General features: G+C 37.9%; 2 long non-coding RNA genes across 2 annotated transcripts; both read right to left on the bottom strand.

Annotated features, from left to right (window-relative positions):
• Positions 1-4,556: 4,556 nt before the first annotated feature.
• Positions 4,557-5,828, bottom strand: LOC133784178 (uncharacterized). The gene is made up of 3 exons (XR_009871182.1): positions 5,503-5,828; positions 5,250-5,390; positions 4,557-4,652 (listed from the first exon to the last, which is right to left on the bottom strand). It is a non-coding gene; the product is annotated as an uncharacterized LOC133784178 (long non-coding RNA).
• Positions 5,829-8,796: 2,968 nt separating this feature from the next.
• Positions 8,797-10,564, bottom strand: LOC133784177 (uncharacterized). Its single transcript, XR_009871181.1, has 3 exons — positions 10,299-10,564; positions 9,768-9,875; positions 8,797-8,996 (listed from the first exon to the last, which is right to left on the bottom strand). It is a non-coding gene; the product is annotated as an uncharacterized LOC133784177 (long non-coding RNA).
• Positions 10,565-22,513: the final 11,949 nt, after the last annotated feature.

Here is a 22,513-nt window from a genome sequence, read left to right as displayed (position 1 = left end):
TATTAAAAAGCTTTTATTTATTTAAAATTGATATGATAATTAAAAAATATAATAAAAATAAATACATGTTCGAATAAGCATGTTTACAACTTTAAAATTAAGCAAACGTGCATTACACGTTTATTCTACCTAGTATTATATTTTATGTTTAATATGATATTATTCTAATGCATGAAGTTTAAGTTTAAGTTAAGTTAATTAAATTTTATTTAAGTTATAAAATGTATGGTTTAATTATTTTTAAATAATTATCATTGTAAAATATCTAAAAGATAATTATGTTTACCCAAAAAAGGACTACCTAATGACTTGGCAGAATTAACCTACACGTGGGATACACATGACCGTTTAAGTGAGTATGATTTGTTCGACCATCGACCAAGAAAGAATTCTCCAAGCAGGCAGTATATTTCATGGGCGACCAGTCTGATCACGGTATTTCATCTATTTGCTTAAGATATGTAATTTTGCGTTTATGTAATAATTGCAATTTCTATTATTATTTAGACATAACTGTATTAAATTTAATTAAGGCCCATCAGCCCATGTAAAAAAACTTTGAGCCTAGAAATAAGAATCAAGGGGCTCAAGAGAGGGGACTTTTTCTTTGGGACTTTTTGAACTTCAAAATTCTAAGAGAGAAATATAGTGTTTTTATCCACTGTACTTGTATTCATCCTGAGGCTTGTGAAACTCGTGAATCCTAGTTCATTGATCACAGTTCTTGGGATTCTACATTAATAAGAACACAAAGTGGACATAGGTTATTACCATCTGCTGTGGTTGAACCACTATAAATCTTTTGTGTCATTTATCTTTTTGTCTTGATTTCATCTCATTTCTATCGTTTTACTTGACTCCATATCATTGACCAAATTGAGGGTCAACATTTTGGTACTTTCATTGAGAACTGAACTCAAGACCTCCAAGAAGATCGAATGGCGAAAACAACTAGAAAGACTGGACAAACTTCTGGTGCTGCACCAACCCAGCCTCCTCTGGAAAATGTGGCTGAAGATAAGCCACAAGTGGATTTGGAGGAGGAGGAAATGGATTCCGAGACCTTGAGGTCGACTCTAATTGTGGTACAGGAGGAGTTAGCCAATCTGAGGGCTAATCAAGAAAATGTGGCTAAAGCGTTAGCTTTGTAGCAGAGAGAGATTGATAGGTAACATCAAGAATTGAATGAGCAGTAGGCCGACATGGACCGCTGACAGAGGGATGCCATTGCTGCTGTGGAGGCAACCGTTCAGTTGGCTCGAGGATAGCTTGCACCGGCTTCCTGAACAGATCAGCCACCTAATACGCCACCGTAGCAAGGTCCACATTTAGATCATCCCCAACATCACTACACTCCACCTCAACCGGCAAACACTCAGAGGCCGGAGCAACCCCCTGCTAGTCAACAAGATAGGTCGTTTCAGGATCCTGAGCAGCAACGACCTTCTCGCGTTGGCTAAGATAATCCCCTGCATCAAAGGAAAAATAGGGTCGGGCAGCCTCCCCGAAGTCATAGGCACCAAACTACTGAGGAGCCAAACCCACCAAGCAGGGGACAGCGTCCTTTTGTGAGCAGAAGGCATGTTGAATCAACTCTATGGTCAGCGGTCCCCCATGACATAATAATTCCCGGGGACCTACCGACCAACGCAGGCCTCCACCTGTCGGACGGGACATGCCAGCAAGAGGAGGGGGAAAAAGTGCAATCAGCAGGTCGCACCATAGTCGGTCACATTTTAGGGATAGGTATGACTATAATGAGGCTGATTCTGGTAGAGGAAACGCTGGTCGGCGACAAGAAGAGAGGGGTGGAGAATAGAACCCTCCACCAAGAGATAATCGGTCGGCGAGCCAGAATGCTGGGGGGCAGCCTAAACAACCTAACATCTTTGATCGACTAGGCACGAGCAAACAAAGGCAAAGGGATGAGGATTTGAGGGATGTTCTCAACAACAGACGAGAAAAACACGACGAGTATGCCTCTCCAGCACCGGTCTCTCCTATAATACCAGACGATGTACAAGCCCAGCTCATGCATTGAATAAGGCTGTCCAGCAACTAGTGGGGAGCTGGACATCCAGCATTGAGTACGACCAGAGAAGAGGCGCTTTGTTTGTACAAAGAATAGCAATGGCCGAGACCCCAAGTAAATTTAAGATGTCGGTCTTGCCCAACTTCACTAGATTAGAAGACCCAGTATCTCACTTAAATAAATTCGAGGTACAAATTGATATCCAGAAGGTGTTAGATGACGCTCGATGCAGAATCTTTCCAGCCACCTTGTTTGATACTGCTTAGGAGTGGTTTTTCAAATTTCCTCCTGCTAGCATAGTGTCTTGGGAAATGTTCGTGAAGGAGTTCTATGGATAGTTTTATGCTGGTTGTGTACATCCTATCGAGGATAACCAACTAGTCGAGATATGCCAGAAGGAGGGAGAAACCTTGAAGGGGTATGTCCAGCATTTTATGCGAGCCGCTGCTGGGGCCACTACAAGAAAAAATGCTTTTAATAACACCAAAAATGTGTTATCAAAACATATGATAACACTTTCTGATGTGTTAAGACCGACTATGTTATCGTTGGTCTGGGTACTTTACATAACACTTTATCAGTGTTATACAGATGTGTTATTGTACTGTCAATGATAACACAATTTCTGTGTTATTTTAATATATAGATAAGTGTTTAATTATGTTATTTATAGTCGATTATATAACACTTTTTTTGTGTTATACTACACTTTAGTATAACACATTTTTTGTGTTATACTATACTTTAGTATAACACATTTTTTGTGTTATACTACACTTTAGTATAACACATTATTTGTGTTATATAATGAAGTTTGCATAACATAATTTTTTGCATAAAAAGTGTTATTGTAATAGATATTATAACTCAATTTTTGCATTATTGTTATATTTAGATATGTTTAAATTCTCATTATATATTTTATTTATATAACACTAATTTATTTTATTATATTTTAATTTTTTTTATATAATTAAAATTAGCTTTCTAATATATACTAGCATCATCAAATGAACTTGATTTTCAAATAACAAAAAGTAAGAACATTCTACATTGAATTAAGAATCCACAATTTAGTTTAAAACATTCAACACTGTCATCAACAACAAAATATTCTTTAAGTATTCAAGGAGTCTAAAAGTTACTACTTTCAACACAAAGAAATAACGCTTCGCTGGATTTTTCCTCTACTTCTGCATCATCCATTGACAGGTTCTTAGAATTGTAGCTGTTTGATGGTTCTTCAATAACCTCTTTTTCAAATCCATTTTCCTTACCATTCTGGAGCTTAACTAAAGGACGCGTTCTCTTCAAAGGTGACAACAATCTAGTAACAGCGGCTTCAACATTGGCTCCACATATTGGCTCTTTTAAATAAGTAACAAAAGGGGTACCGATAAGCTTTCCCTTATAACCCTTAACACTTTCTGACGAGCACCTGAAAAATTCAACTATCTAAGTTAGGAAATCCAGCAGAAGTCTAACAAGCAGTCTGCGTAGATGATCCAAGACATAAAATGACTAGGATACAAAAAATTAAAACACATATTTCTCAAAAGCAGATAATATAGCCAGTATTATCCACTCAAAACTTAACTTGGAGCGCTTGAACTTTATTCATACGGACTTTAGCTTCTTAATGAACAAGTCTTACTTATGTAAGGCCAATAATTATTTTAATTGATACTATAATCCCCTTCTGAAATTACTTAGTTAAAGCTATTTTTCAATAGATGGATTGGCAACACCAGTTTGTACATCACATGTTTACCAGTGCTATTTACCAATTACATAAGGATAGGGATGCAAGCTTACTTTTCATGTGGTCGATGAATTATTTCAACTCTGGATCTTCCCACGACGTTTTTAGAAAGTCTATCAGCCACAATATGGCCATCCTCCTTAATTGGAGCCAATAGCTCTGAGGGGATTTCCAAATATCAAAAAATCTTATGTTCATAAACCTGGCAATCGAAATTATAGTTACTCAACCACTAGAACTAAAATTAAGGGAATAAATGAAATAAATTGTAGCAGATATCAATGGAAACCAAATTTACCTCTGTAAGTAGAAGAATCTCATCAGCATTCAAGCAACAAGCATTACTTAGTTGTTCACTAAGATCTTTACAGCAACCTTGCTTTAGCCAACTAACAATGTATGGCATAGGAAGACCACTTCCATCGCCGTAAAACACAGTCACGGTTATTTTCCGAGTTGCAGTTGAAGGTAGCGACAATGACAAATACATGAAGGGATCAAAAGTGATTGAAATCTTTCCACATGCTGGGAAAACCAGTGTCGACTTATATTGACCCTGACCATTAACATATAAACATTGTAAGAGAAGAAAATACTTTTGTACCAGTACAGGAAAAAATAAATGCTTATGGTTCAAGGAAAGAAGAAATATAGCTTTCAAGAAAGAAGACTTTAATTCCCACTCACCTGGCAAACATCCACTATCAATGAGTCATTCCGGGCCCTATGATTTTTCCAACACTCAACGGCAACTTCCTCATCTAGGCGACCATCTGAATCCTTTACTTCTATGTAAGGTTTTTCTTTAACACGATTTAAATCCTCATGCAGTCCATCCAACAAGAATGCAAGAAGTTCCTGCAAAGAGAAAATTTTATGACATGAAGCAATATAGTGATCGTAAAAAAGAGTAAACTATAAAAATATATTTATATATATAGGAGTCAGTTCAATCAGTATGCTTCTTTAGCCTATTGATAGGAAACAAACTAATCATATTATATATACATGTATGTGTGCTACATGTAAACTACCCTGAATGGTTTATCTCATTTGCAATATGGACAAACTAATCATACAAAACATATCTAACAGACCCTAACGTCATAAAGTACAGATAAGCACAATACAAATTTGTTTGCTGAAGCCACACAAAGAGGTTTTAATTTTAAAATCATCAGCTCAATGAAGTGACTAAATATTAGTAAGAAAAGCATTTGCCCAATTTAAAAAGGTTGAGAAAAAATAAAAGCAAAACTTCGACTTAGTCCCAGTATCATCTGCAAGCACAAGTCCAAAACCAGAGTACTATAAACATAAATAACTGATTGATTTCTCCAACTTCATGCGCTAAAATTTCTCCCAAAAATAAACACCAGGACATAAAAATACATTAAACATTGAAGTATTCAGTATTGAAAGCTTTGTGATTATTATTCAATATACAATACTAACTTGAGAATCATGCTGGTTATAGCCACTGAACTGGGGAGCAAATCGAGCTAATTTTCCCTTGAAAACACGTGGTGCAATTGTAGTTCACTCTGAGGACCATAATTTCCTCAACAGCTCACCAAAGGCGATTGCAAGCTCACCCTGCACAGCTAAAATATACTTTAGAAATTTTATAAGCACCAGACCTACTTAAAATTCAAGTTATCCCCATAAAAAAAATAGAAAGAAGATAAAAAAAGAACTAAAAACCTACATGAATTCCCAAAGGATTTTCAGTATTGATCTCATCTTTGTAATCTTGCAAGAAATACTCAACAAGAGGAGGCGTGTGAACTAAACATTGCAGGGCACTGTTCATAAAGCAAGTATTTCCCAGATTCTGCAATCCTGCCAAACCTCCCCTTTCTCCTTTTGTTGACTTGTAAACATCATATCCATCATCTCAGAGAAGAAAATAAGAATCAAGACCCAAACCAACACTAAACTATTATCCCTTTTTTTCCTCAAGAAATGTGAGCTAAAACCCTAAATAAAACATACCCATAAAAATAGAAGCAAAAATAAGTATAAAACATTAAGTCTAAACATATAAACCAACTGCTAAAGAACCAAAATATGCCACTTAAAACAGGTTGTAAAATGTGTTTGAATGCTCAATGATCAAAATGCATGTTTAGAAGAATTGATTGCAGAACTTGAAACTCTGTCATTATGTACCAACAAGATAAGAGAATTATCTACACTATTGCTTACTGTTAGCCAAAATACCCATATAAGTGGATCCATAACAAGTTTTAGTTGATGAAAAGTGCACCAAAAGCACCCCAATAAGGGATCAAAATCATTGGGTCAGATCAAATCATTAGTTCCATGTAGTTGTTATTTCAATATTTCTGCAAGCCCAAATATGAATGAAAGCTAAATGGTAATTGGCACCAATCCTTCCATAACTTCTACAATTTATTTTAAAATCACAATAAAGAAAATGGAAAGGGGATATTTTTAATATAGAATAATGTACACTAAACAAATAGAAGAAGAAAAAACATATTTAAAATGTCATAAACAGAGAAAATAAAATATGATCACCATTAGATAACATTATAAAATATTCACCCAATTATTTAAAACAAGTTTTTCTATTATAAATTAATATTTTTAATGAAAAATAAACTTAATCTAACTAGCTAATGATAAATGTCCAAAACAAGAGAGAAATACACAAGCAAAAACATAAATAATTGTTTAAAACAATGAGAAACTATATATACCATGGACATGAGTGCAAGGAGTGTTCTCAGAACAATATATATAAATATATATATTCAATTAGTACTGTATTATATATGTTCCAATAAATTAACAAGCAAGAATAGAAATAAGCATTAAATATGCATGCACAAAAATAAGGCAGAAGCAAATGAGGGAACACTTGAGAATAGGCATTTCAACACAACCCTTGAAATCATAAACTTAATTTAGGATCAATAGTAATAGAATTGAAATTTAAACCAGATGCATAAAAAATAAATCACATGAAAACAGAGGAACGTATCCACAATATGGCACTAAAACTTCAATCCAAAGTCAAAAAACACATAGCAATCCATATCAGTGGAAAATTCTAGCCATCAAAATATATGGCTGACCAACTTTGAGGATATGCAAGAGAGTACTATAGTATATATATATAGTATATGTATGTATAAATAGATTATTCTGTCTTTGGCCATCAAACAATTTTAGTTCTTTCCCATTTCAAATCCAAAAAAAAAAATAAGCCAAGACAAATAAAAAAACACTTACAAAATTATGCCTTCTTATCATTTATATATCTCAGTGCTCAGAAATGCAAGTCCAAAAACAAAAATATTTAAAAATTATGAGATAAGAAAAATGCCAAAAGCTCACCAGTAACGAGAAGAAGCCAATATGAGAGTTGCTTAAGGAAAACAACTCATTTCCCCTTAAAGCGAAAAATGAAAGTGGAAAACTTATAGAAACAGGGATATTGCACTGAGAAAATTAGTAAATATGTTAATAAAAGGAGTCAGTTGCACGTTTAACACATTCATATCCTCCATAAGATATCTCACCCCATCCTTTCCAACCACAGTCCTGAAAATTTTGACAACAGCACATTAGTATATGAACCAGAGCTCCAAATAAAACTTTCAAGCACAAGCATGGTACACGAAAAGAATAAACCTCCATTTGCTGCTTATGTATTACATAATGAATAAGCCAGAAACATTAAAAGCATCACCTTTGAAATCAATTGCAGGAGTTTTTCAGGGACCGAACCAGCAGAGGATTTTGCTCCAACACAAAGAACCTTGCAACTATGCTCATGATTGTGAATGATAAAATAATACATTTTTTGTAAAATTAGCTAGAAGTTTATCAACGAATCACCAAATTTATTTTTACAATCAAGAAATGTAATCTATTAAGGTTTACCATAGCAATATCGATGCTAGTTTGTTCAGATGGTATATAATGTCCCCTATTAATATAAATTAGAAAACCACTACTGAGAACAAAATAATTTAAGCTAAAATGCAAGATAAGATCAGTTAATGATGCAAAGAATCACACATGGTAAAAGGTTCAATACTATGCATTACCATTTGAAAATGAAAATAGCATTTGGCAGGTTGCCTTTGACTTATAGACAATATCTGAACAAATGTAAAGTTGTTATAATATATAACGAAAATAATTTCAAATGCACACACACATGTGTGCTCTAATATCCCAGCATAAAGCCCCAAAACTTGCTTGGTGGGTTCAAGTTCAAGTTAATCCCCAAAACTTGCTTGCTTGTCTGATTGCTTTTCCAAACTAGAATGAAAATTATGTTTCACTATGGCAAGAGAAATAGTTTTCTGAAGCTAGAGTTCCCACCATAAGAGTGAAATGAAAAGGAACCTATAAATGAAAATCCCTAAAAGTATGAAAAATAAGATATAAATATTGAGAACAGATTCATAAAAAATGCACCTTAACAATATTAACAAACACTTTTCATTTTCATAAAAGAAAAGCAATGCAAAACTAATACCCTCCAAGCTAGCAAGACTTCTCTTTTTGTATCAAAGGACATCACGTCGACAGCAACTATAGGAGAACATGACTTAAGGGTCATGACATTACTGATTAATGGCTCAGTATTTCCCTGTAAAGTTAACAGATTTGCAATCTACAAATAAAAGAGCAATATCAGTTATCATTTTTCTTATAAACAGAATGACCAATAAAAAAATTTAAAATAAATAATTAAAAGTCAGTAAATTTTATATAAACTATAACAGATGAACATGTCTGACCTGGATAACAGTCTCACATACCAATAATCCAAGTCCTTCCCCATTTCATTGTAAATAATAAAGCTGTCCTGTACTTTTCTACTTGTCTAATCTTGCAACTCAATGACTAAAGATATTTCACTGTATTGACTTATACGGTGCTCTTAGTTCCTCCTAAATTAAAAAACAAATGAGGGTTCAGATATCCATGCCAATAAGAGGACAAATTGAAAGTTAAGAAAAACTATAAGTCTCAAGTTTCCTAGTCCAAGAAAGAAGGAAATAAAAAAGCCTCCAATCTTACAGGAACTGTGAAAAATCTTCCAGGCCTTAATCTTATCCTCCATTTCATTGCTTTAAATTCTGGATTGTGACGATTTGAAATCCCTTCATTTTTGAATATTCGACCAATCTCATAAACTTTTTCAAACCCTCCAACCTGTCATCCATAGAGATTTAATTTTAGTGCAAAAGATTAAAAATAATATGGAGAGAAAAGTAAATGACGATAGTCGATTTTTTTTATAATGGGAACCAAAAACGTGCATGCAAGTGAAAAAGTTTGGTAGAACAAACCAAAAAGAAAAAAACAAAAATAAATTAGATGGATATGAAAATATGCATTTATCTTCAAGGACAAGATTATAAATGTCGACACTGAGAGTACTAAGTAGAAAACTTCGCACTGTGCACATCTCTCTCTCTCGATAAATATATACATTTATACATATATATATGGTAAGAAATGAGAACTTTAATAAACTAATGAATGGGAATAGTTATATAAACCAATGTAAAAAAAAAGTAAAATCTATAAAGAGGAGAAATTTGGTGTAGGCATAGAGACGGATAAGAATTTGTCTGTATGTGTTCTCTTGTACAGATATAAAGAAGAGCTCAAGAATTATCATTAAAATACAAATGAATTTCTTATAAATGCTGTCAGCCTTGAGAAATCTACATTGGAAACAACGAATGTTTTATAAAATCTATACACAGAAAAAACTTGCTTAGCAAAACAATACTGCCATGGAAGTGATAAAATCTGACATATACACACAAACTAATGAATAAAAATTAGAAAGCAGCTTCGAGAAAATGACCAAGTTAAACTGGAGAAATTACACCTTGGAAATACAGAGGGCGGTTGAAGAGATTATGCATGTTAGTATAGCACTCGAAAGAAAATGAATATACTTTAAATCCTCACCAGCATCCTCTTCAAGTGGAGCTCTGTTGCTATCCTCAAATAAAGATCCCTTCCTAACGAATTATGGTAGGTAACAAATGGTCTTGCTTCTGCTCCACCAGCTGCTCCCTAGTTGATTAAGTCAATTAAAAACCAACCTTCAAATAGAAACAATACTAATGTATGTAAATTAAGGCACCAAAAAATTGTCATTTACAGAAAAAGTAAAAACTATTCCTGGAAATGAATACAGTTAATCAAAATTTATAAAATATGAACCAAAAGAATTCTCAGCTAAGCATTTCAACAGTTCAACCTCCAGTCATCTTTACAATAAACTAGACATTATCTTTTTTAAAAATTATAGAATAGGGTATTCTATAAGTTGTATCTTGGCCAAGAACAAAAGCTAAGAAATTGAACAAGCATCACCAGAAGTAACAGTAATCTTACATAAGAACTCAGCCAAACTATAAGGTCAAATTCCATTATAGAAATGCTAAATCTTGATATGAACCATATGACCATAAAATGGTTAGAAAATCCACAAACCTGTAGAACTGGAGTTTCAACTTCGAGAAATCCAAAAGATTCCACTGTCTTGCATAACTCTGATACAATCTAATCCACCAAAAAGAAAAAATAGAAAAACATCTTTAATGTATAAACAGCAAGATGCCTCAACCACTCTATCTAGGGAATAATATTGAATTTATATATGTATACTTCAAAATGCCCAAACTAGAAACAACTTGGTATACCATCCTTCTTTTGCTCAAGTTTTCAACAACTCCATAATTGCTAAATACATTCAACCACCGTAAGCACTCTAATATTTAGAGAAAATTTGTTCAAAAGAAAGATAAAATATCCATAACTTGCATAAATAAATTATCTCCTTAAGTGTTAATGCTGTTAAGGAACTTATTATAGAAATTATAACCCTGTAACCATTTTTTTAGAAAAAAAATAAAATCCAATGAACCGTGCTTCAACTCAGGAAACGTCATTTAATGCTATTTTTGTCTATTCAAATACTTCATCAGAAGCTAAGTACACTTGAAGCAATCATGTAAGATAGTTCTAAGGTCCTTAAGTTAATAAAAATACTATTTCTGGAAAGAACATATACTTTAAATAACTAAAAGGTCTTTAATTACTCCTCAGCCTAACTTACCTTTGCTCTCTTCCAAAATACATCAGCTACTTCAGGATTGGAAATCATATCAATGCACCTTTAAAAGAAAAGTAAAGTTAAGTTATAACCAAGTATACCCCAAAATATATATATTCTCTTGAAAAAGCCATTTAGACAAGTCTTTTGCAAGCCATTTAAGAGCACAACATTTTACTCTGTTTTTGTATAACAGTAATGAACATAAGGTGTTGGTTTCAGATTTCGATGTATGAACATAAAATTTTACTCTGTTTAAGTAAAATAGATAACAAAGATAAATATGATGTTAGTTTCAGAATTTGACATATGAACACAACATTTTCAGCAAAAATACCATCTTTTGTTGAGGATTCTTTTAGTGTGATAGTTTCTTAACAAAAGTAAGCATCTAATAATGATTTACAGGTGGTAATTTAGTAGTCTTTAGATATATGCATTTTCTTTTCTCTCTTTGGCTTCCTTCCAGGTCGATTCATCCAATTATTTGGAGATGACTCCAAAAATTCCAAATATTCTTAAACTATGTCAAATCAGGCACTAACAAGTTTTGACTAAGGACAGGACCGCAGACTGAAGGTATAAAAGTAAAGAACATGCAGTTGAAACAAGCAACTTAAGGCTTATTTGAATTATATGAGCAATGAGATTATTGCCCGCATCCTAGAGTCTGTAGTATCCACATGGTAGTCCAAGTCATCCTGCACAACAACATAGTTGCATTATTACTCGTACAGAGCAGAGTACATTTTAATATATAAACAATCAAGGTGAAATATCAGAGACAAAATCCATACAATAAGTCTGGTGTGCAGATCTAGTTCTTCATTAACTGCCAGTGCAATATGCTTTGTGCTTATTACAGTTTCCTCCAACTTCTCAAGGCCTTCATCTTCGCCATTTTAAATTTTTATAAGTCTTGCTCACCATTCATTTCTTCACCATTTTCTAAATTTTTATAAGTCTCTTGCAACTGATTAGCAGAGTGAGTCCTGTCCCACTTATATGCATACGGTTCCATCCCTTTGCTTCTTAATTCTTCTGTCTACACAAAACACATCCACACAGACCTATGTTTATTGGCAACATTGAAATAACAATGTCCCTCTAACACACATTTCGCCGAACATTTTATGGGCATTACTTAATTGCCTCAAATAAGGATACGTAATCAACGTCTAATTTCAAAACCTAGAGTTGGGAGTTAATCATCTTCACAATTTTCTAAAAAAAAAATAGATATATATAATAATCAATTATCATAGAAATACCTCAATCAAAAATTTGGAGAAACCAATTCAAAGAAGAATGATAAAGAACAGACCTTCTGCAAGCAAATAGCTCGAACTGACTCCGGTGTCGTGTGAGGGCTTGGGTCCGCGTGGTCGAAGCTTTGACGGCCTCTGAAGATCCCTAGCCGGCGCGTGTAGGGGAAGGTAGCGGTTGGTCTCCACAAAGACAAAGGTGAGAGAGAAAGAGTGAAGGAGAGAGGTCTGGTGGGAGAAACAGATCCGAGAGAGAGGAGAGAGAATGATGAGGAAAAAGGAGAAGGAAATGAATTGGCCCCAAATGAAATGAAAAAAAAAAAGCTAAGTGTAAGTGGCGGGATGGTTTTATTATTACCGCCCAATTTTCATAAAGTGGCACATACTCTAGCATAATACTTTTTTATTAGTATTATATTCATGTGTTATGGAAATGGGTATTTGGTGTAGTGGCTAAGTTAGTTGGTGATGAAGGAAAAATGATGGCACTTACTGCTGGAGTACAATGCCATTCATCCCTCTAGAACAACTTGCAAAAGAATGGAGTAAAAAGCACCCAAGAATTTCTGGACCGAGTGGACAGATACATCAAGCCAGAAGAGGCCATTGCCAACGAAGGTAAGGTGCTTACAGACGACCAGGGTCCGAAAGATGATCCTGCCAAAACTGCCAATGGGTCTGGGAAACCCAATGGCAACGACAAAAATAATGGGAAAAACAGAGGAAAAAAGGCGAACCACGAGCCGTTAACGTCTGAGAACAAGTGCCCTAAAAGTAATAGATACGAGACGAGGTTCACCAATTACATGACCCTAGTCGATAGCAGAGAAGAAGTGTACCAAGACACTAACACCACTATTTCCTTTAAGCAACCAGCCACAATAAGGAAAGATATCTCCAAGAGAGATACAACCAAATTTTGTCATTTCCATAATGACTATGGTCATGACACCAATGAGTGCAACGAGCTTAAAGACGAGTTTGAGTTCCTTATCAGACAAGGACACCTGAGAAGATATGTACGGGCCCCTGGAGGTTATCAGCGAGAGGCTCAAGGAGGCAACAAGCAGGCACCTATACGCTAATGCTCGCCCCCTTTACAACCAGCTCCAGTTGCTGGTACATTGCTGACCATCTGCGGTGGCCCACACCTGGCGGGTGGTAGTGGGAAGGCAAGGGAAAGGTACGCCCGAACCTTACGTCATGACCAGGACATTGAAATGCTGAACGTAGAGGAGCGAACTCCCAAAAAAGCTTGAACGGAGGAGGAACTGATAAATTTCTCCAAGCTTGACGCTTAGCATATTCGATTTCTCCATTCGGATCCTCTAGTTGTAGATGTCTAGATCACTAATATGATGGTTAAACAAGTATTGGTGGATACAGGGAGTTCAGTGAACATTATGTACAAATCTTCCCTGGAAAGAATGAAGCTATCAGTGCAAGATTTGGAGCCATGCAACCAAACCATTTATGGTTTTTCTAGCGAAGGGCTCGCGCCAACAGGGTCGATCAGGCTTCCCATCACAGCAGGAACTAAACCAGTGAACATGACATTACTCACTACTTTTATAGTAGTTTATTGTCCTTCTATGTATAATGTTGTGATTGGAAGGCCTATTCTAGTCGACCCGCGAGCCATGACCTCTGTTTGGCACCTGGCCATGAAGTTTCCAATTGATGCAGGGGTAGGATGCATGTTGGGAAACCAACGAGAGGCGCGAGAATGTTATAATTCCTTGATCACCAAGGAAAAAAGGGGCGGATCGGAGGAAAAAGCTGAGAAAAGGTTGCTGTTGGTAAACGAAGCACAAGCCCAATCAGGTGAACAGATCACCAAATAGGGTGTTGCCCAAAGTAAGGATAGGGATTTAGATCATTGCTTTTGAGATTTTGAAGAAGATGTAGGACTATTAGAGGACCACGAGGGGGTCAAACATGATGAGACGCAGATCCGACCAGGGTTGTGAAAGTTCGTAAAAATTTAGAGACAACAACAAAGCAAAAAATGGTGGAATTTTTGAAGGAGAACCATGAGGTGTTTTCCTGGTCGCATAAAGATATGGTTGGGATTGACCCAGTAGTTATCAGCCATGTCTTGAATATAGACAAAAAATTTCGCCAGTGCAACAAAAGAGGAGGCTGCTCGATAAAGATAGATCAAAGGCGTTAAAAGAGGAGGTCGAGAAGCTAAAGGAGAACAGATTCATTAGGGTAGCATTTTATTCATCTTGGGTCTCTAATCTTGTACTGGTTCCCAAGCCGAATGGCAAGTGGAGGATGTGCGTGGATTTCATAGACCTCAATAAAGCCTGCTCGAAGGGTTATTTCCCGCTCCAAAGGATCGACCAGCTAGTCGATGCCACATCAGGACATGAGATCTTATTATTCATGGATGCGTACTTGGGTTACAACCAAATTAGTATGCATCCACCTGATGAGGATCACACTAGCTTTCGAACTGATACAATGCTTTACTGTTACAAAGTAATGCCTTTCGGTTTGAAAAATGTCGGTCCGACTTACCAGCGACTGGTCAACCACATGTTCAAAGAGCTGATCGGTGTTAACATGGAGGTATATGTTGATGACATGCTGGTTAAGTCGAAGAAGACAGGAGAGCACATCGGGGACTTGCGAGAATGCTTCAATGTCTTGAACAAATATCAGATGAAGCTTAGTCCCCTCAAGTTTTCATTCGATGTTGGATTGGGAAAATTTTTGGGATTCATAGTAAACTCGCGAGGTATCAAAGCCAATCTCGAAAAGATCAAGGCCCTGGTCGAGATGAAGTCACCTACCAAAATTAAAGATGTTTAAAGCCTAACCGAGAGGATTGCTACTTTGAGTAGATTCATTTCTAAATCAATGGACAAGTGTGTTCCATTTTTAATCTACTCAAGGGTAGCAAGAAGTTCGAGTGGACAGAAGAGTGCGAGTAGGGTTTTTAGGCATTAAAATCTCATATGTCACAACCACCGATCTTATCCAAGCCAGTCGAAAAAGAAACTTTGTTCATCTACTTGGCAGTCACCGAGTATGTTGCTAGCGCTGTCCTGAGGAGGAAAGCTGTGTATTAAATAAGCAAGAGGCTAGTAGGGACAGAGTTGCAGTATTTGCCTATTGAGAAATTAGCTTATTGCTTGATTTTGGCCTCCAGAAAGTTGCGACCATACTTCCAATCTCACCCCATTGTGGTACTCACCGACCAGCCACTACGGCAAGTTCTACAAAAACCAAAAGTCACCGGTCGATTATTGAAATGGGCAGTTCGATATTTCGTATTCACCACGAGCAGCTGTGAAAGGACAGACTTTAGCTGACTTTATCGAAGAATTTATTGGAATCCAGGATATCGAGCTGATAGTTGAGCCTGAACTCCAAAGTCAAACTCCTGCCTGGAAGTTTTTCATAGATGGCTCTTCCAACGAGCACAATGTCGGAGCAAGTTTGAGCTTAGTCACGCCCAAGGGAGATCAATTCCATTTTGCAATCATGTTTTACTTCACAACATCCAATAGCGAAGTTGAATATGAAGCTCTGCTCGTAGGATTAAGGTTAGCCAAGGACATGGATATAAAGTCGCTTCAGATCTACAGTGACTCCCAGCTAGTGGTTAATCAAATTATTAGAGAATATCAAGCCTGAAGTCTTAAGATGGTTGCTTATTTGAACAAAGCAAAGGACTTATTGGCAAAGTTCGAAAAGTATACTCTCCAACAAGTATCTCACGATCAGAATTCAAATGCTGATGCTTTGGCCAAGTTAGCAAGCACGAAAGATGTTGACACCTTAAACATAGTACCAGTTGAGCATTTGTCCACACCAAGCATTCAAGCAGAAAAATCTTCCCTGGTAATCCAAGCGACAGATACATAGATGACATCCTTCATTAAATACCTAGAGCAAGGAGTGTTTCCAGTGGACAGAAACAAAGCAAGAACCCTCCAGAGGCAGTCGACTCGATTCATTCTGTTCGATGGAGTTTTATACAGGAGAGGGTACTCGATGCAACTTTTAAGGTGTGTTTCAAAGGAAAAGGCCAAGGAATTAATGCGAGAAGTCCATGAAGGTTTCTACGGAGATCATGCTGGGGGCAGAGTTTATCAAAAATTATCCAAGGCAAGGATACTTCTGGCCTACAATGAATGAGGACTCTGTGGATTTTGTTCGGAAATGTGACAAGTGCAAAAGGTTCTCCAAGATACCACGAGCAGCCCCTAATGAGCTCAAATAGATGCAAAGCCCATGGAAATTCGAAGTATGGGGGATAGATTTGATCGGGTCTTTACCCACAAGAAAAGGAAATGTCAAGTATGCAGTAGTTGTTGTTGACTACTTAGACAAAGTGGGCCGAAGCTGAACCACTTGTAACATTAATGACCAAGAAGTTGCTAGATTTTTTGGTAAAGAACATCGTATGTCGGTATGGGATGCCAAGAAAGATTGTCTCGGATAATGGCACACAATTTGATAGTGATCTGTTCACAGATTTTTGTGAGAGGCACGAGATTATCAAGAGTTTTTCTTCATTAGCTCCTCTGCAAGAAAATGGACAGGTTGAAGCTGTCAACAAAACCCTGAAGGATACCCTAAAGAAAAGGCTTGAAGAAGTGAAGGGGGCATGGCCAGAATAGCTACCAGAAGTCATTTGGTCGTATAGAACGTCCCATCGAACAGCAACGGGCCATACTCCATTTTCTTTAGCCTATGGGTATGAAGCCATGTTTTTGTTTGAATTAGACCCACCATCACATAGAAGGTTGGCATACTATCAGAGTGTTAATAGTCAGTTATTGTTGGAGTCTTTGGATTTGGTTGATGAGAGGCGCGAGCAAGCTCAACTCCGAGTAGCAACTTACCAGAAAAAATTCGCCCGGTATTTCAACTCTAAAGTGCTTGAAAGAAGATTTAATGTGCGAGATTTGGTACTTAGAAGAGTTTTTCCTAACACCCGCGATCCAGCTGCCGGAGTACTTGGACCTAATTGGGAGGGTCCGTACCAAATTGAAGAAATCCTTCAACTAGGCACTTATAAACTCGCTCGCTTGAATGGAGATCGTATTCCTTGCTATTGGAATGGAGAACACCTGCGCAAGTATTATCAATAAAACAATTCTTTTTAAAGAATTGGCTTGTATTAATTTCACTTTGTACAAATTTATGAACAAGGGTTACTCAGTCATATGTCTAGTCTCTTATAAGTGTAAGGTAAATTTTTGATCACTCGTACAGACATGATTGTCCATTTATTACGAGAAATAAAAGGAACTGTGCGCAGCCATTTATTCTTGCCAATTGTTGTATTTATTACAAGTATTTTCTCATTACGTGTGTGGTTTTGCTATATTATCATTTTTATAAGTATTTATTAAGAGTAGTAATATTCGAGCAGGTCTTAGTCCTGGCAAGTGACCAAGGACATTAAGCTCCTCAATCACTTGGGGGGCATATAAGGTACTAAGTAAGCAAAGCATATCAACATGCATATGTAAACACACGAGCAAAATAAGGGAAAGCATACTACGGTACTTAGAGTATTTTTCAAAATGTTGTTTAAATTTTGTCAAATCGAAACAATGTACTATGCTAAGTTCGGTCATGCAAACAGATGTTATAATAAATTGCAAATGTTATAATGTCAAAATAGAAATGTGTTACACCGCGAGCATGTGTTGCTCAGATGTAACTATTAATTAAAAAGAAGTTGCCCTACGCAGCAAAATTTTTTTTTGACATCAAGAATCGTTGTTCGTGTGTCTTAGTTACAAATCAAAATAAATAAATAACGTAAAGAAAGTTATTAAGTGGCAGGAGCAGCTGGAGGATCTTGTTGGGGCTGCTAGTCGATTGAAGTCCCATCATCCTCATCGACGCCTTCAATGCCTGTCGCCAAAGAGATCTCAGGGGATCCTTAAGCTTTCTCCTCTTCTTCTAGGCGAACAATGCATTTTTCCAGCTTAGTTTGCTTCATATGCTCTGGTAAATAATCAAAGTTCTCCTTGGGATTTCTTTTCTAAAACATGTAGAAGCAGTTGAATGTCTCTCCTTTGAACCTCTCCAGGTCGCGAGCGTTGGTTTCTACGAGCAATTTGACTCGCTCCTCCTACTCAACAGTTTCTCTCCTGCTGATCAGCAGTTCATCTTGGAGTTTGGAGGCCTCTTTGAAATTAATAACTGAAGCCTCCTTATACCTCTCTTTGGCCTCAGTGACTTTGACCAAGGCCTCCATGTGTTGCTTCAGCTCCTCGCCCAGTTTGGCATTTTTCTCCTCAGTCGCTCTTAGCTGCTCAACATGATTGGCCTCGACTACCTTGAGTTGTTCAGTGTGTCTGGCCTCGACCGCCTTGAGCTGCTCGACGAGTCTTTCCTTGACAGTCTTAATCTCTTCAGCATGCTTGGCAACCATCTCCTCCAAGCGATGCCAACAAGTACTCATGGTCAAAACTCCCTGCGATCAGAGAAAAAGTAAAGCTATTAGTATGAATAAAAGGGAAAGATAGAAAACTAAATCACAACAAAAATGGCAACTTACACTGAGTACTTCATTCAGCACGTGACTGAAAATTTAGTCGACCTTCGTGGAGGAGACGTTGCTGAAGGCTTCCAAACTGCGCTAGTGTCTTGATAGTTTCTTCAGCTTGTCATTGGCCGAGTTGTAGACTGTGTTCAGGATAGCCTCGCCTTGAGTATTTCCAGACTAATAAGGAGTTGGGTTGTGAGGAGCTGGAGGAGTTGGGTTGCGAGGAGCTGGAGGAGTCGGGTCGACGGGAGTTGGGGGAGTCAGGTCGACGGGAGCTGGAGGAGGAGTTGTGTCCTTGGAAGGTAGTGGTGCAGGAGGATCCTCAGTCCAAGCCTTTTTCTTGGAGGGGTGCTGCTTGCTTTCTTTCCTCCTACTCGCAGGAGTCGTGGCGTTGGGGTTGCTGTACAAGTCAAATGCTTCTTCGGAAGGCATGACTGCAGGATGGAAACAAAATATCAAACAATATAAATTAAGTTACTTAAAATGAAAGGGAATAAGAGCAAGAAAAATTCTAAGTAATATACCGAGCTTTTATTACTGGTCGATACATTATTTATGGTACTACTGCTACACTCACTCTCTGCCTTGAAAAAGTTTGAATTTAAACTACTGATCGCAAATTTAAAGTTGCCATCCCCATCAAATAAATGACAGGGAATGGGGAATTTTTCTAAAAGTGAGAAGTCAGTACCGTTCTCATCAGAAGACTCAAGTATGGGCTTGAGGTATTCTGGAAGTTTCTACTTGCCCTTCCCATGTTGGGTCGGAGCAGCAGCAGCTTGTGGGATGCTGGAGGGTTCCCTGATGGTCACACTTGTTGCCCGCCATCTCGGGGACTGTGACACATCCTGTTGCTACTTGGGTACCTCTCCTCCAGTAGCACTCCCTGCTGTATACTCCCTCACTTCTTGGTGAGGTGCCAGAAGGTCGACCAACCTTAAGTTGCTTTTAGTAACCAGCTCTTTGACGCTCTTTTCGATGTTCGTCATGCTGTCCAAGGCTACGACCCTTATCTCCATCTCTGGAGTGGGGTCTGGTCGGTACCACGGACCTAGAAAACACCAATGTTCTAAATATGGTATAGAAAAGCTAGAAGAAATTAAACGACCAGTGATTAAGAGATTTACCTCCTCGGGTGAAGGCCAGGTTACCAGTGACCAGGTCCGTTGTAAGAAATTACTCCTGGAAATACTTCCCTACATTGGATTTGTAGGTGATGTTGCTCAAGAAGGTACGAGCGAACTCTTGATGGTAGAAGTGGAAGAACCCCGTGTTGTTGTGGTTGGGGTTGGACTTGAGATCGAACAGGTAGTTGATCTCGTGTGGTGTAGGTACATGCCACTTCTTATGGTTATAAAGGATATAGAGTGCATATAGTACTCTATATTCATTGGGAGTGATTTGAAAGGGGGCGACCTCAAAATAATAGGCCACCCTCTAAAAAAATTCGTGTAGGGGCAAGATTGCCCCTGCCTTGATGTGGTACCTCGACCAGATGCTGAAGGCACCCCCATGCATGTTTGTCCTCTGGTCGGGTGAAGGTTTGATTGGGGTTATCTCAAGAAGACTGTACTTCTTGAGATAGTTATTCACCATCCTAGCTGATATGAAGCTAGGAGGCACAACGTACCATTCTACATTTGACCTAAGGATGTCACGAGGTCGGGCTTTAGGTTGGATTTTTGGTGGTGCAATATTTACAGGCTAAGGGTTTGTAGAAGGATCCTCAATACGAGGGGGAGGCTGGTTAGAAGAAGGGTTGGATATTTTCTTCTTTGTGCGAGAGGTATATTTCACGCAACCCATATTCAGTTGACTGGTCGAAGGTCTGGTCGTTGGGTTTTGTTGAGAAAATGGAACTTGTGGAAACATCAGTGACAATTGTTCTTGATCCTTGAATAGTAGTGCGAGCAGATCGTCATTGATTGGCCTCTCACCTCCCCAAGGATCATGCATAAATATCTGGGAACAGAAAAGGGGAGATGAGAATCTACGACCAACAGATAGAAGAAGTGGAAATGTTGGGATAACGTTGCTCGTCTATAAAAGTTATGCTTTTATACAACCAATAGCATTCTAACGTAAACACTAAAAACATGCGAACAGTTTGGAAAAACAGATTAAAAAATGGAAGTGAAAAGTTTTTCATGGAAACTTTTTTACTCCAAAAACAGGCGGGAAAAACCCAGATTTTTCCGAAAGCATAAAAATCGAATTTTTACTTCGATTTTGGACCCTAAATAAGTATTCCTACTTCCCACACCAATTTCTAAGCATCACTTAGTGTTTTGGCTAATTAAAACTCCTATCCTATCATGTTACTACCTACTCGCCCGATTACCCCGAAAGCATTTTTTCTCAGGAACATTCAAAACTTAAAACCTGAATAGCAGAAAACTCAAGAAATAAACGTGGCATGGTATATCAGAGACAAAGAGATCAAGAAACTTACTTGAATGGCAGATTTCAGCGAAGTCACAAACGTTGATGTTTGGGGTTGGACGAACACGCCTCTTGTTATCCAAAAATCAGGCGTGGATGACGTGGCAGACATTTTTAACACGTGGCTGACACCTGGCAGATGTTTTGTTCGACCATCGACCAGGGAGATTCCCCTGACATAACATTTGGATTTTATATACGACCAGCTTGGTCCTATACTCCATATATTTTGAGATGATCTTGTGCGATTATCATCATATCCGAGATTATCTCCCATGATTCTCGGTGATCCAATTATTCAGGAAAGAATATCTGTAACTAATTCATGCAATCCTCCTTGAGCCTATAAATAGAGAGAAATAGCTCAAGGAAGGGACTTTTGGCTAATTTGAGTTTATGCTTTACAAGAGAATTATAGCTGTTATCTTTCGATTGTATTATTCATCCCTCTAAGGTTTGTGAAACTCGAAGAACCCTAGTTCTTTGATCACTCCTTTGAGAATTAATATCAATAATAGCTTAAGTGGACGTAGGTCATTACCAATTCATGGGGCCGAACCACTATAATTTGTTGTGTCGTTTACTATTTTTTTCCATTAGATCTATTTCAACACTTTCTATCACATCAAGCATTTGACTCCGTGTCAGTTGACCAAAATGAGGGTCAACATTCTGGTGCTTTCATTGAGAGCTTGAGACGAGGTTCTTGAAGCACTAATGGCAAAGACAACAAAGAAGACTGGGCAGGCGGTTGGCGCTGCACCATCTCAACCTCCTCCTTCGAACATGGCTGAAAATGCGCCACACTTGGAATTTGAAGAGGAGGAACTAGACTCTGAAATGCTGAGAAATACTCTGGGAATATTGCAAGATGAATTCTCCAATCTGAGAGCAAGTCAAGAAAGTGCTGCAGAGACCGTGGCGCGACAGCAGGAAGAAATAGAGTGTCAGCGCCAAGAACTGAGTGAAAGACAGGCGGAGATGGACCAACGTCAGAGGGAGGCCATGGCAGCCCTCGAAGCAGCCCTGCAATTGGCTAGGAATCAGGCTGCACTTGCCTCGCAGCCTGATCAACCCTCAAATGGACCACCTGAAAGGGGTCCCAATCCTAGCCCTCCAATCCAGCCAATGAGCCCTCAAAGGCCAAAGCAGCCACCAATGCCTCAGGATGATGTCCCACCTAGGGATCCTGAGATGCAGCCTCCATCCCAGGCTGGTTAAGGCAATCCCCCACAGCCAAGGCAGAATAGGGCTGGGCAGCAGCCCCGCAGCCCTAGACACCAGGGGGGGGTGAAGAGCCACACCCACTGAGCAGGGGACATCATCCTTCTGGCAATAGAAGGAACTCAAAGACAGGCTCTGC

This window comes from Humulus lupulus, chromosome 6, assembly GCF_963169125.1.
Source record: "Humulus lupulus chromosome 6, drHumLupu1.1, whole genome shotgun sequence".
Taxonomy (NCBI): Eukaryota; Viridiplantae; Streptophyta; class Magnoliopsida; order Rosales; family Cannabaceae; genus Humulus; species Humulus lupulus.
The sequence above is the reverse complement of the archived record's forward strand: the minus strand, read 5'-3'. Positions and strand labels throughout refer to the sequence as shown.